General features: G+C 32.4%; 1 protein-coding gene across 11 annotated transcripts in view; it reads right to left on the bottom strand.

The window, feature by feature from the left end:
- The window catches only part of LOC119677377, a 117411-nt gene that overhangs the window by 85811 nt on the left and 17717 nt on the right, over positions 1-13883 (bottom strand). For all 11 annotated transcript variants that reach the window (XR_005252255.1, XR_005252253.1, XR_005252254.1 and 8 more), the window contains exon 3: positions 9392-9453. The gene's annotated coding sequence lies outside the window, so the exon portion shown is untranslated. The remainder of the gene's footprint in view (positions 1-9391; positions 9454-13883) is intronic.

Below are 13883 nucleotides of genomic sequence, written 5' to 3'. Positions count from 1 at the left end.
ATTCATTTGGAAATTTTTGTTTTAAATTATAGGTAATTGGCAGTACAAAATGGTCCCGGTCAGAATATAGATTAGATTGGTTGTTTAAGAGTTGGTTCCTATTAAGTGGGTAAGAACTATTACAATAACAGGCTTTGTTACTTACTTCCACCGTATTACTTTTAATTTATTTAATAAACAATAAGAAACTCATCATATTTCTAATCAAACGTCACTTATAAGCTTTAAAAGTTTGGAGTATCCGGTTTTAAGTTAAAATTTTCTGGATAAATGTTTGGCAAAAGCTTATGAATCTATGACCGTAATATTACGGTCTTTGTAAAAGTTTAAATAACATCAGTTAAAAATAAGATGTCGCACGTCGCGCACAGCTTTTCAAAACTCTTGCCCAAGTGGACCATCAAAAGGTTCGTAACAAAAGTTTCATTCAGCAAATCATATAGCTTTAGCATATATTGCGATAGTATGTTCTGTTATTAACAGAAACTAAAACAATTCTGTTAAAGCAAGCAAGAACAGAACATGCATCTGGAATTGTTGTTTATGTGGCGACTTTGGTAGGTAAAGGAAATTGTTGCTAATTTTTTTAATTTAATTTTTTTTATTTTAAATGAAAAGTGTTTACCCATTGCAGTCAGAACGTAAAGTTTGTTACTGCTAACGAACTGTTCACCAAAAACAGATATGTTTTTATATTTTAGCTGTTAACAGTAACTGCTAACATATGACTGGAAATGTTAACAGAAACTTCTAATAGATGAAAGGAATCTTATAATATTTGCAAATTGCAGAGCACATAAGTTACAGAATTTCAAAAATGTTTAAAATATGGCAATCTCGAATAGACCTTAGATGAGTATGAGGTCTTAGTGAAATAAAGCTCTGTAAACTTAGTTGATTTATTGTGACAATCTCAAAGAGATACCTAAAGTTTACACGAATTGTACTTAGTTTATATTTTAATCAATGATTTTATAGCAAAAATTTATTTTGAGCTTTATAATTTTATTTGATTACCAATTATTTTGTTTTGTGCCATTATGTGAATAGAATGAAGCTTTTAAAATGTTAATAACATTAATTTCTCTATAAATATTTCTTCTTCTTCTATAATATTTGAAAGTTTTCAGTATGTGTTCGAAAATACCGCTATTCCGCTATTCTTTTATTTTTATACTTTATTTATTTATTTATACTGTTTTATACTGCTTTATATAGTATTGTTTCGAGTTCTGTCCGAATCCATACAACAAATATCAAGAGCGTTAAAAAGCTTTCTTATGGCTTTTTCATTCAAGTGGAACAAAAAGCTTTTGTTGTGTTGTATTTAATTGCCAATCAAATTCGAGTCCTTTTGTTTAGTCAGAATGAGTTAATAGTTTTTAAATTTAAATTTGTCTACTTTTTAAATAATGTGAGATTGTCTTTTCAGTTGCTTTTATTTTGTTATACATTTAATAATATCTCACTGATACCATATAAATTTTAAGGTTCGATTAGATTCTACAGCTATTCACATACTATGGCTTATTCCTGGGTCCAAATCTAAAAGTTCATAACATGATTTCCTTTCTTAATTTCTATTTTGCAAACCATCTTAATTATTTAGTGAGTTTTGTAACTTTCGCATTGGATTACTGACAAGACTTCGTACCATATTTGTCTCCAGACTGAACAGGTTATAGAGTCAAGAAATTATAAGACCAAAACAATAATATAACAAAGAATGTACACCCTACTTTTCTCCTTGTCAACGCAGTTTAGATAAAAGCTTGGAGTTGCCAAAATTAGCCATTCGAACATGTACTTTCTAGACAGCGTTGTGTTCCTTCTCCTAGTTTTATATAGACTGAGGTCCTACTTCTACTGTGGAATTTATTTTAGTGTTTGGGATAAATCAATTCAGCATTTCAGTATTACAGTTTCTTTTAACCAACTTGTGCTAGTTTTACGGACGAAATTCTATGTTTTCAGACAATTTAGCAATATTAAAGACATATCTGCTCTTACCTTGTATATTGTATATTTTCTGTCATAATATAATATTAATAATTTTATGTCCTGGTACGGAGTTATTATTAATGCGATGCTGTTTCGATTCAGACACCTTTCCTCGATTTTATTTCAACGTGACTATTTGTGAATATATCAATATTCATTCATATATTCATATTCTGCAAAATCTATTTTACCATTACTTGTATTGCCAGAATTTTAGCTTGGAAGGTATTTTAATGGTTGTGAATTCAGATTTGCATATCAAACTCAGTTAATTCGTTCCTTTGTTGCTCGAGTTTCGGCTTGATGTAATGGTCAAGAATTCAGTCTATTACGAGACAAGATTCGGAAAAATTACCATTTTGTTTTGATCCATTAGTAAATATTTTGCTATAACAATCGAACAGAATCGAATCATTTGTCGATGCTTTGGTACTAGTATAACTGCTATAACTACTATTAGCAGTAGCGAAGAATGAACAAATGAAAATGATGGATCTCCCATATTTGTCTTATATTGTCATTTTAAAAGTTTTATATAAAAGTTTGCGTGTTGTTCTTGACTTTTATTAAGTGATTACCCTTACCACTCTTACTATCATTTAACGAATACTTTTGCTACTCTTCCTATAACTTTAACACTATAATTGATGATTTGAGCTCCGTTAAGCACAAAATATCAGCTACAAATATAAGTTTATCTTACTTAAGGCTCACTTATAAATTTAGAACTACAGAATAAATAAATATTTTAAGAATGTGTTCCCGCTCTACATCAAAAACTACCAAAGTAGAAGAATTGTTCCATAAATTTGCAACAAGAAATGTTAACAAACCAATTTGCATGCATTAAAATACCAGAAAAGCAACTTTCCTGAAGCTGAGGGAACATTAATTTGACCATAAGAAATGAAACTGCTTCGGTACATGCAAACTGCTGTACTCAGCACATATTTTCTAATTAAACACTTACTCCATATCCGGCATGACAGACACTGCCAACCGACAACTAACTTCCTTTATCTACCATTATATACTCATATTTGAAGTGCTACGATGGTATTTGCCAAGGTGCCATTTGAATTCGAATGTGGAAAATATACTGACAATGTGTAAAAAAATCGCCCGAAAGCATTCATAATATACGTCAGTTAATAAATTGGCTCATCCTTGTCCATGCAGTCATTAATCTCCCATTTAGTGTGATTACCTAGTATGTAAATGTGCACACTCGGTGCTCTAAATCTAAATTACGAATAATAATTTGTGTTGGCAGCTCCGGTAGCATCTCCACAATCAAATTACGTACTTTCAATCAAAAAATTTTGTGCAAAAACAATCGCCTTCACACACCAGCTCATCTTTTCTATATCCACATGAGTTGGCCAATTCGCAGATGCACACACAACAACAAAACGGCTTATGCTTTTGTCGTTGTGTGTTGTGCATGTGGTTGCGCATAAATGATACGAACGAATCGCTGATGCGTGCGTACACCGGTGCGTATACTTGCTTTTCTGTCGCTCAGTCTCTGCAGCTTCTGCAGTTTCGGCGTTTTTGTTTGTGGTCTGCTTTTTGACAGGCTTTCAATGCTGTGACTATGACTGTGACTGTGACTGTGTTAGTGCAGCAGTTGACAGCCGTAGAATGCAATTATCATGCAATTTTGTAAGCAAATCACTTGAGCTACTGACGTTTGACACAATTTGCATGAGTTGATGTTTATGCTCTATGCCCTCTTGTGGCTTTTCCAGTGCTTTTCTGCATAAGTTTTTGAATGAAATTATTTCAAATTCTCAAAAATTCTATACAAATTATACTGTTTTTAATTTTTAATAATTAAAGTATTTAAAATGCTTTTGGGAGATCCTATGAGATTAGTTCAAAAAAATATTACAATTTGCTTATTGTTAGGATTTTTAAGTCTTCTTCCAAATCAACATAATGTTAAAAACATTTAACGGATTTTTCAAACATTAAAATGTGGCCAAACTTACGTTAAGTAAATCTCTCAAAGCGTATTGGATGACCTAAATAGTATCTAAACGATGTCTTTTCGGTTTCAGAAATAGTCAATAAATTTCATACTGAGTCAAATCAAGTCAAGTGGATGGGTAGTCGGCAATGCTAATGGCTGTTTTGTCCATAATTCATGCACAATGGCGGTGTTGTGGGCTGATCTCTAAACGTGCAGCAAAAACCAATTGACTGACTCTTGATATTCCAAAAGAATTCATCCAATTTAGGCCTACAATCTTTATAGAACTTACAATCTTTATAATACAATTAGCTGTCAATTAATTACTTGGGATGAATTCACTATGAAAAATTCATTTTAAACGAAGATAAAAATATTGCTAAAAATTAAGGCACTTCTGACTTTAAAGCCGCTCTCTGACGTTTTGTTTTCAATTCTTATTGAGAGCACTATGTTTCATCCATAATTACAATGACTGATATGCATGATGGATTTTTTGTGAACTTTTTTAAAATGTTATTGTTATGTTTAACTTTCATTTAGGTAATTCATCAAAGAGAGTGGAACTAAGCGACAGTAGACTTTTGGATTCAATTAAAATTCAATAGGCTCTGTTTTTCAGTATCTTAGTTTCCTCTAAGAATAAGTCTCGCAAACCAATAGCCGTCGGTTTCGGAAACTTTTTCCGTTAATTTTATTCATAGCGAATTAGTTTTGTAAGAGCTTAGCAGTTATCCTTATGAAGGTTCTCAGGATCGCTACAAAATCGGCAAATCCAACAAAAGACTGTGAAAGGACCATGTACCTGCTTCCATACACATTTTTTGCCATTTCTTACGTTTTTGTGCCACTTCAGTGAAATAATAAAGAACGATTTTAATATTCGTTCTTTGTTCCATATTGTTTTTTTTGACCATTGTGTCTTATAGGATTTGGGACTGAACACATACTTAAATAAATTAATATCTAGAAAGCGTTGACGGGGGTGAGTAGGATTTTAAAAGTTTGCTTGATAAATTATAAATAAATTTTTTATATAATATCAATTCAATTCAACATTTATTTACTTCTGCTTCTGAACTTATAGTTGTAACAGAAGGAGGTTTGATGTATATTTATTATTAATTAAATTAAACTTATAACTAATTAGGTTTAAAAAGTAAGCAATAAAAACAAAAAAAGTTAAGTTAAATTAATAGTAGGGAAATAATTAATATAATATCAATTACTAGTCCAAATGCAAATTAATAATTATTTTATTATTTATAACAAGTTTAGTCTATTATGTATAATAAATTTATAAACACAGAACTAATCATCTGCTAGGTCTGCTAAAAAATTTACTTGGAACTTCTAGATGAGTCAATATGAGAGCCTTTGAAGAAAAGTATAGAATAGTGTAAGGCTTCTTACAAGAAACAAATTATTATCTCTTTTATATCGTTTATGAAGCTGTACTTTTTGCTTTATTCGTTTAGTTAGATACATAAGTACCAGAAGTTGTATTTCTAAATGCATTAGTTGCTTCAGTTCCATATTGCAAGACTTGATATTTGTTTTGTCTGTCGGTAAGTATTGGTCGACATAGATTCAATTATGTAGAAGTTTATATTTACTGCACTAATGCAACTTATTTCATAATTATGGTTAACTCAAAGTCGATTCAAGCTGATAGTCTCTAGCTACCATTGCTGTGTATTTGTTCTTGCTTTATATGTAACTGACTACTTTTCATCTATTGCAATGCAGAAATATTTAACTAAATGAATAAATATTCGTTACCTGTTTTGTATGAATTATATAAGATATGATTAATGCATTTATTCATTTATTCATTTACGTATAAAAAAAATAAAAACAATAATCAACAATATTCTGTGGAAGGCACTGAAATATCATATCAATGACTATTCAAAGCATATATTTTTATGGAAATATTGAGTTATAATTCCGTTTTAAAATTATATCTTAAAGCTCTGGAGATTTCAAAATATTTACATGAATTCTGCACACATATCATAATCTCTTTTAGTCTTTTTTTATTTTACCCATTTTTTATTTATAAATGTGCAATGCATGAACAAGTGAATACATTACAGAACTCGTAAATCAATTTATTGCAGCTGCAGTGCTACATGAGAGCACTTTGTGCATTGTAAATAGTCTGCACATTTTGCATATTATTATTTATATTTATTGCATTTTATTTTATTTTTAATTAAAACTGTCCTTTAAATACGAAAATACACACACACACACACACACACACACAAAAGTAAGTTAATTGCATTTTAAATTTATGAGTTTACACAGCATCGGTGCCGAAACTCACAGGGCCAAGCACAGGGCCAGGCACAGGCACAGGAACAGGCAAAGGCACAGGAGTCTTGCCTTTTGCCACGCAATTACAGCGAAAAATTGCAAAAGCAAATGAAACTGAAATGGAAAATTTGAAATGGAAAATGTAAAAAGGAGAGAAAAGTCATTAATAAGTTTTCTAATTATAACTGCAAATCATTTTCAGGCATAATTAGAACTACAATTGCGGATTTGACCCAAAACGGTATTCGCATAAAAGTAGGGATGCATGTTTCAGGTTGGGAAAGAATTTAGATACCACCAAAGTAGAGTATCATTATATGTTGACTCAAAAATATGGTAGAAAATACTATACGTGGGTTACATAAGATTTCATAAGAGAAATCTGGTGTACCTGAAATGAATTGGAAAAAGTGCATCCTGGCAACAACACCCACAAAGGAGGTTCTCCACACACACGCCAAAATTGCATAACTTAAAGTTCCACGTCACTATCTCACTCTATGGGACTGTCTTTTTGTTTTTGCATTTGCAAATGGATGCATGCCTAAATGCACCCATGCAGACATACTATCCTCAGAGCAGCTTCAAAGGCAATTGCATTCCAGCGAAATTTATACACGTATTTAACCACATTTGTTGCAGTTCTGTCAAAGGCGAAACTTGGAAACTAAAATAAAAAAAGTATCTATGAAACGAAATATGAAATGAAGAAAAATCATTTGGCAGGTAATTTACTTTTATACTATTTTTCACATTTTTTTGACACAATTTCCGTTGAGGAGCCACGAATGCTCGTAACGATGGCATTTCGCTGTGCGTGAAAGATAAACAAGCCCATCAGTGGAGCATCTGTGTGCTACATTGCAGCACACAAAGCGTGCAAGTACATTTCTGTGAGGCATTGAAGTGCCAACATAAATTCCAGCAGAAAGACTCAAAAATTACACAAAAATTAAAACTAGCAAAAATGTTTTGAGAACGATTTTCGGAATACCACAGTACAGCGGCATCAGTGGCTTTAGTAGCATCAGTGGCGTTAGGGGAGTAAGGGACATCAACAGAAAATCAATTTGCAGTTGAAACGCTCTTTGAGGCAGGAGCGTCACTGCTGCTGACTTCACTGTTTTGCATAAAAGTTCTTTGAAGTGGTTTTTGTGTTTGTCCTTAAATTGCGTCCAATTTCAAGTGTTTTTTGAATATTTTATAAATTTCCTTTTTTTGTTTTTTCATAAAGTCGAGAGTATTTAAGCGTATAAAAACATTTTGCAAAACTAAAATCTTTAAAAATTCTGGAATGTAAATAACCGAAAAAATCCACAGTACAAAGAATTGTTGTGGAAGTATGAAGTGTAATCAAAAGATAGTTCCAACTAAATTTGGTGATGAGATTTTAAAAAGAATTTATTTATCAAAGTTTTTGCTTTCAACGATCTGTGAGGATATTAGTTCGGGTAAAACAAACTTAAGTTATGTTTAGTTCAAGAGAGAAAACTGCAGTCTCAAATCGAGTCTTAATGATATACAAAGATAATAGCAATAGCAAAAAATAGATGACTATTAAATGCATTTCAAAATACTTCAAGTGATGACGTCCTTTATCCAATTTTTCTCTATCTTCAATTTTAATAATATTCTTTTTCAGATAAGTCATCAATTTTTTCATTATTATTTTATTATATATTTTAACTGATTCCTAGGCTTTAATATTAACGATTCTGTCGAACGAGAAAAATTGTAAATATCATAGAACAAAATTTTCAATTTTTAAAAAATGCTTGTTAAAATTCTATATTTTGCTTATAATTTGTTTTATTTGTATGCATACCGACGTACACTAATAAAATATAAGAAAAACTAAAACCCACTACGAAAAAATTGGACAGATGATAAATTAGAATATATATTGATTGGTTGATTGCAGTGGCTAATCAGCAGATTCCTCTCACATAATTACCAATTATTCCCAGTTATAATACCAAATTCATCACAAGAAATTCCTTTAGATAAACTAGTTCCATCCAGACGAGATAGACAGACAGGCACTAAAGAATGCACTTCCCTAAAAATCTGCTTCTTTTCTTCACAAAGCTAGGCAATCACAGAGGAAGTGTGCGATGCCCCCTTCTTTGTACAAATTTTCGCAACTTCTATGATAAGTGCTGAACGAAAAACTCAGTTTCTCTCTGAGGAATGTTGAACACCATTGACCTGAACTTGGTCGCTGTTAATAAATTCCCTGGACCTAGGTTTCGTGTATAACCTTTATAAGTTTGATAGAGATGCTTCAGATGTTATAAATGACAAAAAATGGATATTAGTTCCTCTCATGATTGTCGCAACGGAAACATACATTGGTACACCTAGGGAAATATTCATGAAAGTGATAAGGTAGGGTGAACAGTCTGATATAAAGGTGAACGATTAAAGTGCTTTAATTATCGCTTGGTTGTCAATGAAAATGGTAAGCTTCTATTAATCTTTGCTGTGGTTTGCAGTTACTCAACACACCTCCCTAAAGTATATTATCGCATATTTAAGTAGTTTCGAAACAGAATTCGAACTAATTTCTCAGTTTTTATGTATGTTAGTGAGATCTGAGCTCCAAAATAAGAGACACGTAAATTGTATTCCTTTGAAAGAAAAGTACTCAAAAAACACCTAGTCCAGTAAATGACTAAATAAAACAGCGGTTTTGAAGGTGCCACTACATTGACGAGTCGCAAGGCTTATGTAAGAAGGAGAATATTGAAGTTAGTACATATATAAATTGAAAGATTAAGTCCGCCGGGCCACGTAAACGTAGTAACCAATAACTACTGACCACGAAAAGTGCTAATTATAAGGAGGTAGAAAAGCAAGACCACGACTAAAATGAATGCACAGAACAGGGATTAGTGGAGACACAAGCACCCCATGCGGGTTGCTCAGCCAAATATACTCGTATATTTAGCCTAAATAGCCTAAAGGGTGTGTCAATATCACTGAATTTAGAAAGTTAGAGGAATGTCTGTTGATAATTTGGTGCAATGGTGCAATTTGATATTATAGTAAATATTGATATACAGGTACTTATCAATATTACAGTCAACTTACCATATCGTCTGCATTAGCGCGTTTGGGTACAACACGTCCTAATCACGATTTTTATGAAGAATCTGTAAATTAAGAAAACGAGTTAATATTTTGTACAAAACATATTTTATTTATTATTTTTAAGAAATACTCAGATGTTAAGGATTATTGATTTATATGTAAAAAAAGTATCTGTAGAGTAATTATGATTTTTTAAGACACGGAATCAAGTGCAAGCTGTTGCAACAGAAAGTTGAAATATGTTCAGAATATAAAATTATTAGTGTCGGTTTTATTTAAGTTTTAAACTAAAACTTAAACATTAGCAAATCTAAGAAATGTTTGCTTTTAACTTAAACTGCATTGAAGATTTGCTACGCGATGTTAAGTGCAATCTCGAATGCAGTTTGTGTTTGACTTGCGATGCGCAAAAAAGTTGCATGAAAGCAAATACAAAACAAAGATTCTGATTCGGGGACTCGTATGTCAATATTTTGTCAAGTTTCCTGCTTATTCTTCACTTCACATGCACCAAGAGTTGCATTGAAATGCAGCAAGTGGCTTAAGATGTGTGATAACGGGAGAAAGAAATATCACAGGAACTGTCAAACGAACTCCTGCCAGCTGCAGTGTATGTGCCGCATGTGCAAAATAATTCACACAATGTGCAGTTTTTATGGGCACTGAAATTTTATTCATGGAGTGCTCGACTCGAGTTGAGTCGAGTTGAGAGTGTGGAGAAGTTAAGATTATAATTATGTGCTGTGAACAAGTTGATGGGTTGTGGAAGTGCTGCGCCGTACTTAGAGCATTTAATTAGAATAAAATGGGTTAAAAGCAGTAAATGTAGAAGTGTATAGTACGAGATTTGGAAGGAGAAGAAATGGAATATTTGTAACAAAATTTGCTTAAAAGGAAAACGTTTATGTATTCCACAGTAATGTCAAATGTTGTACTTGTCATGACGTTCCTCCCCTCTAAAAATATTAACATAAATTAAGAACTTCATGGAGAAATTATCCTATTCAAATTAATCACAAAGAATTTTTGCAGGTAAATATGCTTTTAACACATAGCAAATATTTAAATGAATTTATAATCTATATGTTATGTGTAATGTTTCTATATATCGGGTCTATAACTGAAAAATCTGATATTTTTATTGAAAAAAATGCTTTATTCCGATAATTCAATGAAATGTCATTTAAAATATTGCTCATTAAAAGTTATGACATTCGCTCGTCTTTCGGTAATAGCTTCCTTCTAACGAATCAATTACTTAACAACTCATTACTGAGTTTCGGAGACTGACGCAGCATATCTCCCCAGAGGCCTCTGCTTCGTGCATGCCTTCTCCAGTCTCGTACATCAAGTCCGGTTAGTGCTCCTTAACTACTACTACTGCCAACTACTACTTCAAAAACCCTTTTAGCTGAATGGATGAAGATATCCATTCTCACGACATGGCCAAGCCAGCGAAGTCGCTGGATAAACGAATCAATCATACTTTGTGCAAAATTCTCCCTTAATAGTTTAAGCTGATTTTAGTAGCTCAGATGCACGAAATCAACCATATCTCACTAAACTTAGTGCTATTAATGAATATGGTACAAGAAAAGTGCTATTACAAATCTCAACACTTGAATAGAAACATCTGTATGCTAAAGATGCTAGCAAGCCTATAACTGCTTTCAGAAAAAAAGAGAGATGGAGTACGAAAACTGAGTAGTTAGAATATTCGAATAGTTTTGCAAAAAGTCAATGGATCTTCAAACTAATCCTCGACGTGAATTTTTTTGGACTTGTTCACGAGCATATAATGCAAGATCCACTACTAACGACGGGCCATCGACGTAACATTCAGCATATTATGCTTTTGAGGAGGATACACCCAACCAGGTGGATGAGACGTTACCATGTTTTAACAATAAAATATTTATTTTTTATTGAATTTTACAGTTGTTAAACGAAACATCTCACTTAATTATACATTAAGACTGAAAAGTTTTCGGAAATTCTCATTTAAAATTCGCGCGCTGTATATTTTTCGATATTTTAAGTTTATGTAGTTTGGCAGCACTGTCCTTAATTACTATGCCAAAAATGAGCGCGATCTGTCAGACAGTTCGTTTACGGCAGCTGTTGAAACCAGTTCACCTCAGTAGTGCGTTGCGAAATGTCTTCGACGGTCGTACGACCGTACTGAAAGGCTTTGTACCACTCATAAACTTGAGTTTTCGATAAAACTGATTCCCCATAAGCCTTTTGTAGCATTCGCAACGATTCTGCACACGAAATTTCGTTCGAAACACAAAATTTGATGCAAACTCTTTGTTCAATATTTTTTTCCATTGTTTTTTTCGCAACGCACTACTGAGGGGAACTGGTTTCAACAGCTGCCGTAAACGAACTGTCTGACAGATCGCGCTCATTTTTGGCATAGTAATTAAGGACAGTGCTGCCAAACTACATAAACTTAAAATATCGAAAAATATACAGCGCGCGAATTTTAAATGAGAATTTCCGAAAACTTTTCGGTCTTAATGTAGTTCATTCAGTTATTACCGCCCATAAGTGACTGGGCTATCTGTTATCGAATTTCAGTGCTTAAGCTATGTACCCAAGAATCGAGTGTTATATACGATGACAGGTGTGAAAGACTCTTGAGAAACATATAGGAAACATATAAAAAAAATCAAGATTATTTATTTTTTGTACAAAATTACAACAAAATATTTGTGTGCTTGCAGTAGAGTTGATATTGGAGTTGAACATACTATATCGACAGTATATAAAAGGATGCGGTACCCGATATTGCAATACCATTATGCATGCGAAGATAACCTCACAATTACAGTGTACATGAATACCTTTACCCATCACAAAAAAATATGAATACGGAAATGGAATAGGAATTCAATTTACATTTACTCAAATTTAAGTAAAAAACCCAATTGTCACAGCGAATGAAACTCCCTTAAAATTGGATTTTGTTGGTATATTGTCAAATTCGCCAGAGCGTGTATATTTCAATTTTAGTCAAATAAAGTGCAGCTTAAAATTATAGAAAAATCCTATAAAAAATGGATGCTTTCAGAAGTACAAAATGGTTGGAGTTTTTGTGTATTTGTGTTCAAAGTGGCAAAAAGCAAGTGTTCGTTGGTCGATTAAACGCACATGGAATGAAGTTCTGCGGCAGCCACTGCAACTCCGACTGCAGCAAACTAAAAAATTGTAACATGGAAAGGACAATATTCCACCCAACACCCAAAGGGATACGTTTTGCGAATATTGGAAAATCGCGTTTGAATATTGCAAGAATATAAATTTCGTCACAATTTTTTAATCACTATTTTTTATGCAGTCGCACATATACATCGTGTATATAGAATATTGCAGAATATTACAGAAAAATGTTCTCCAAAAAAGGGAAATGTTTAAAAATTTTATTCCTGAAAGTGCACGAAAAAAAAGTCTCGAAAATCCTTCGATGCTGAGTTTGTGTGGCAAACCAAGTAATCGAAAAATTCAGCTCTATTGAATTTAATAGTGAACGTAGTGAGTGGGAACAGCTCAGTTATAATTCATTTTGTTGGTTTTGGAAATTGATTCTACACAAGGAACTTTTACATTTTTAAAAAATTAATCCAGTGTTCTTGAATTGGAAGATTTTTTTTAAATTTTTGAAGAAGTATTCATAACTGGAAACATTTAACAAATTGAAGCTTTGTTAATTAACAAATATTCAGGTGCTTCGCTTTCACTTAGGGAGATATTCCTTGGTGCTTGCAACAAAAAGAATATTTTTTTACTTTATTTGAAAAAATATTCAGCCCGCTAAACGCTCAAAAACGGCTCATTTAAATAGCCAAACTGAATAAAATAGTAAATTATATACCCCTTACTTTAAAGCCGAATATATTCTTATACATAGATGCCATTTTTTCAAAACCGTTTCCAGTTTTTTTTAGAAGACCTTAATCTTCTCAAAATTTTCATTAATATTTGTTCTAGTCCTTAATTAATTAATTGTATTTTATTATCTTCCGAACATAACATTAAGAAATAAATTTGAAATAATTAGAATAACAAATGTGGAATTCTTTATCATTTAAAATTCTTCTTATACAGCATGATAAGAATCTCTCTCTATATAACAAGAATTTTTGGTCAAAATCAAATGAATGTAAAATTCACGTGACCAATCGTCATGTCACTCCCGTTTGCAGTTGCGTTTTCTTTATTCCTGAAGTACAGTACAGTTCGATGATACTAAAGGGACATAAACCTCACTAAACTCTACTTTTCAGCGTGTACCCTTAGCTGATAGAACACAATCGAATTCGTCTTGCTAATCTGGCTTCCAAATGTGACTATTTGCTAATAGACAACGTCACTAATGCAGAAATGGGGTTCGTCTTAACATACAGTTTTGTCATAAAAATAAATCAACTTTTTCTCATCAATACGCTTCTTCACTGAAGTGACGTTAAGTGACGTCTGCCCCTAGCTG

This window comes from Teleopsis dalmanni, chromosome 2 (assembly GCF_002237135.1).
Source record: "Teleopsis dalmanni isolate 2A chromosome 2, ASM223713v2, whole genome shotgun sequence".
NCBI classification, from domain to species: Eukaryota; Metazoa; Arthropoda; class Insecta; order Diptera; family Diopsidae; genus Teleopsis; species Teleopsis dalmanni.
The sequence above is the reverse complement of the archived record's forward strand: the minus strand, read 5'-3'. Positions and strand labels throughout refer to the sequence as shown.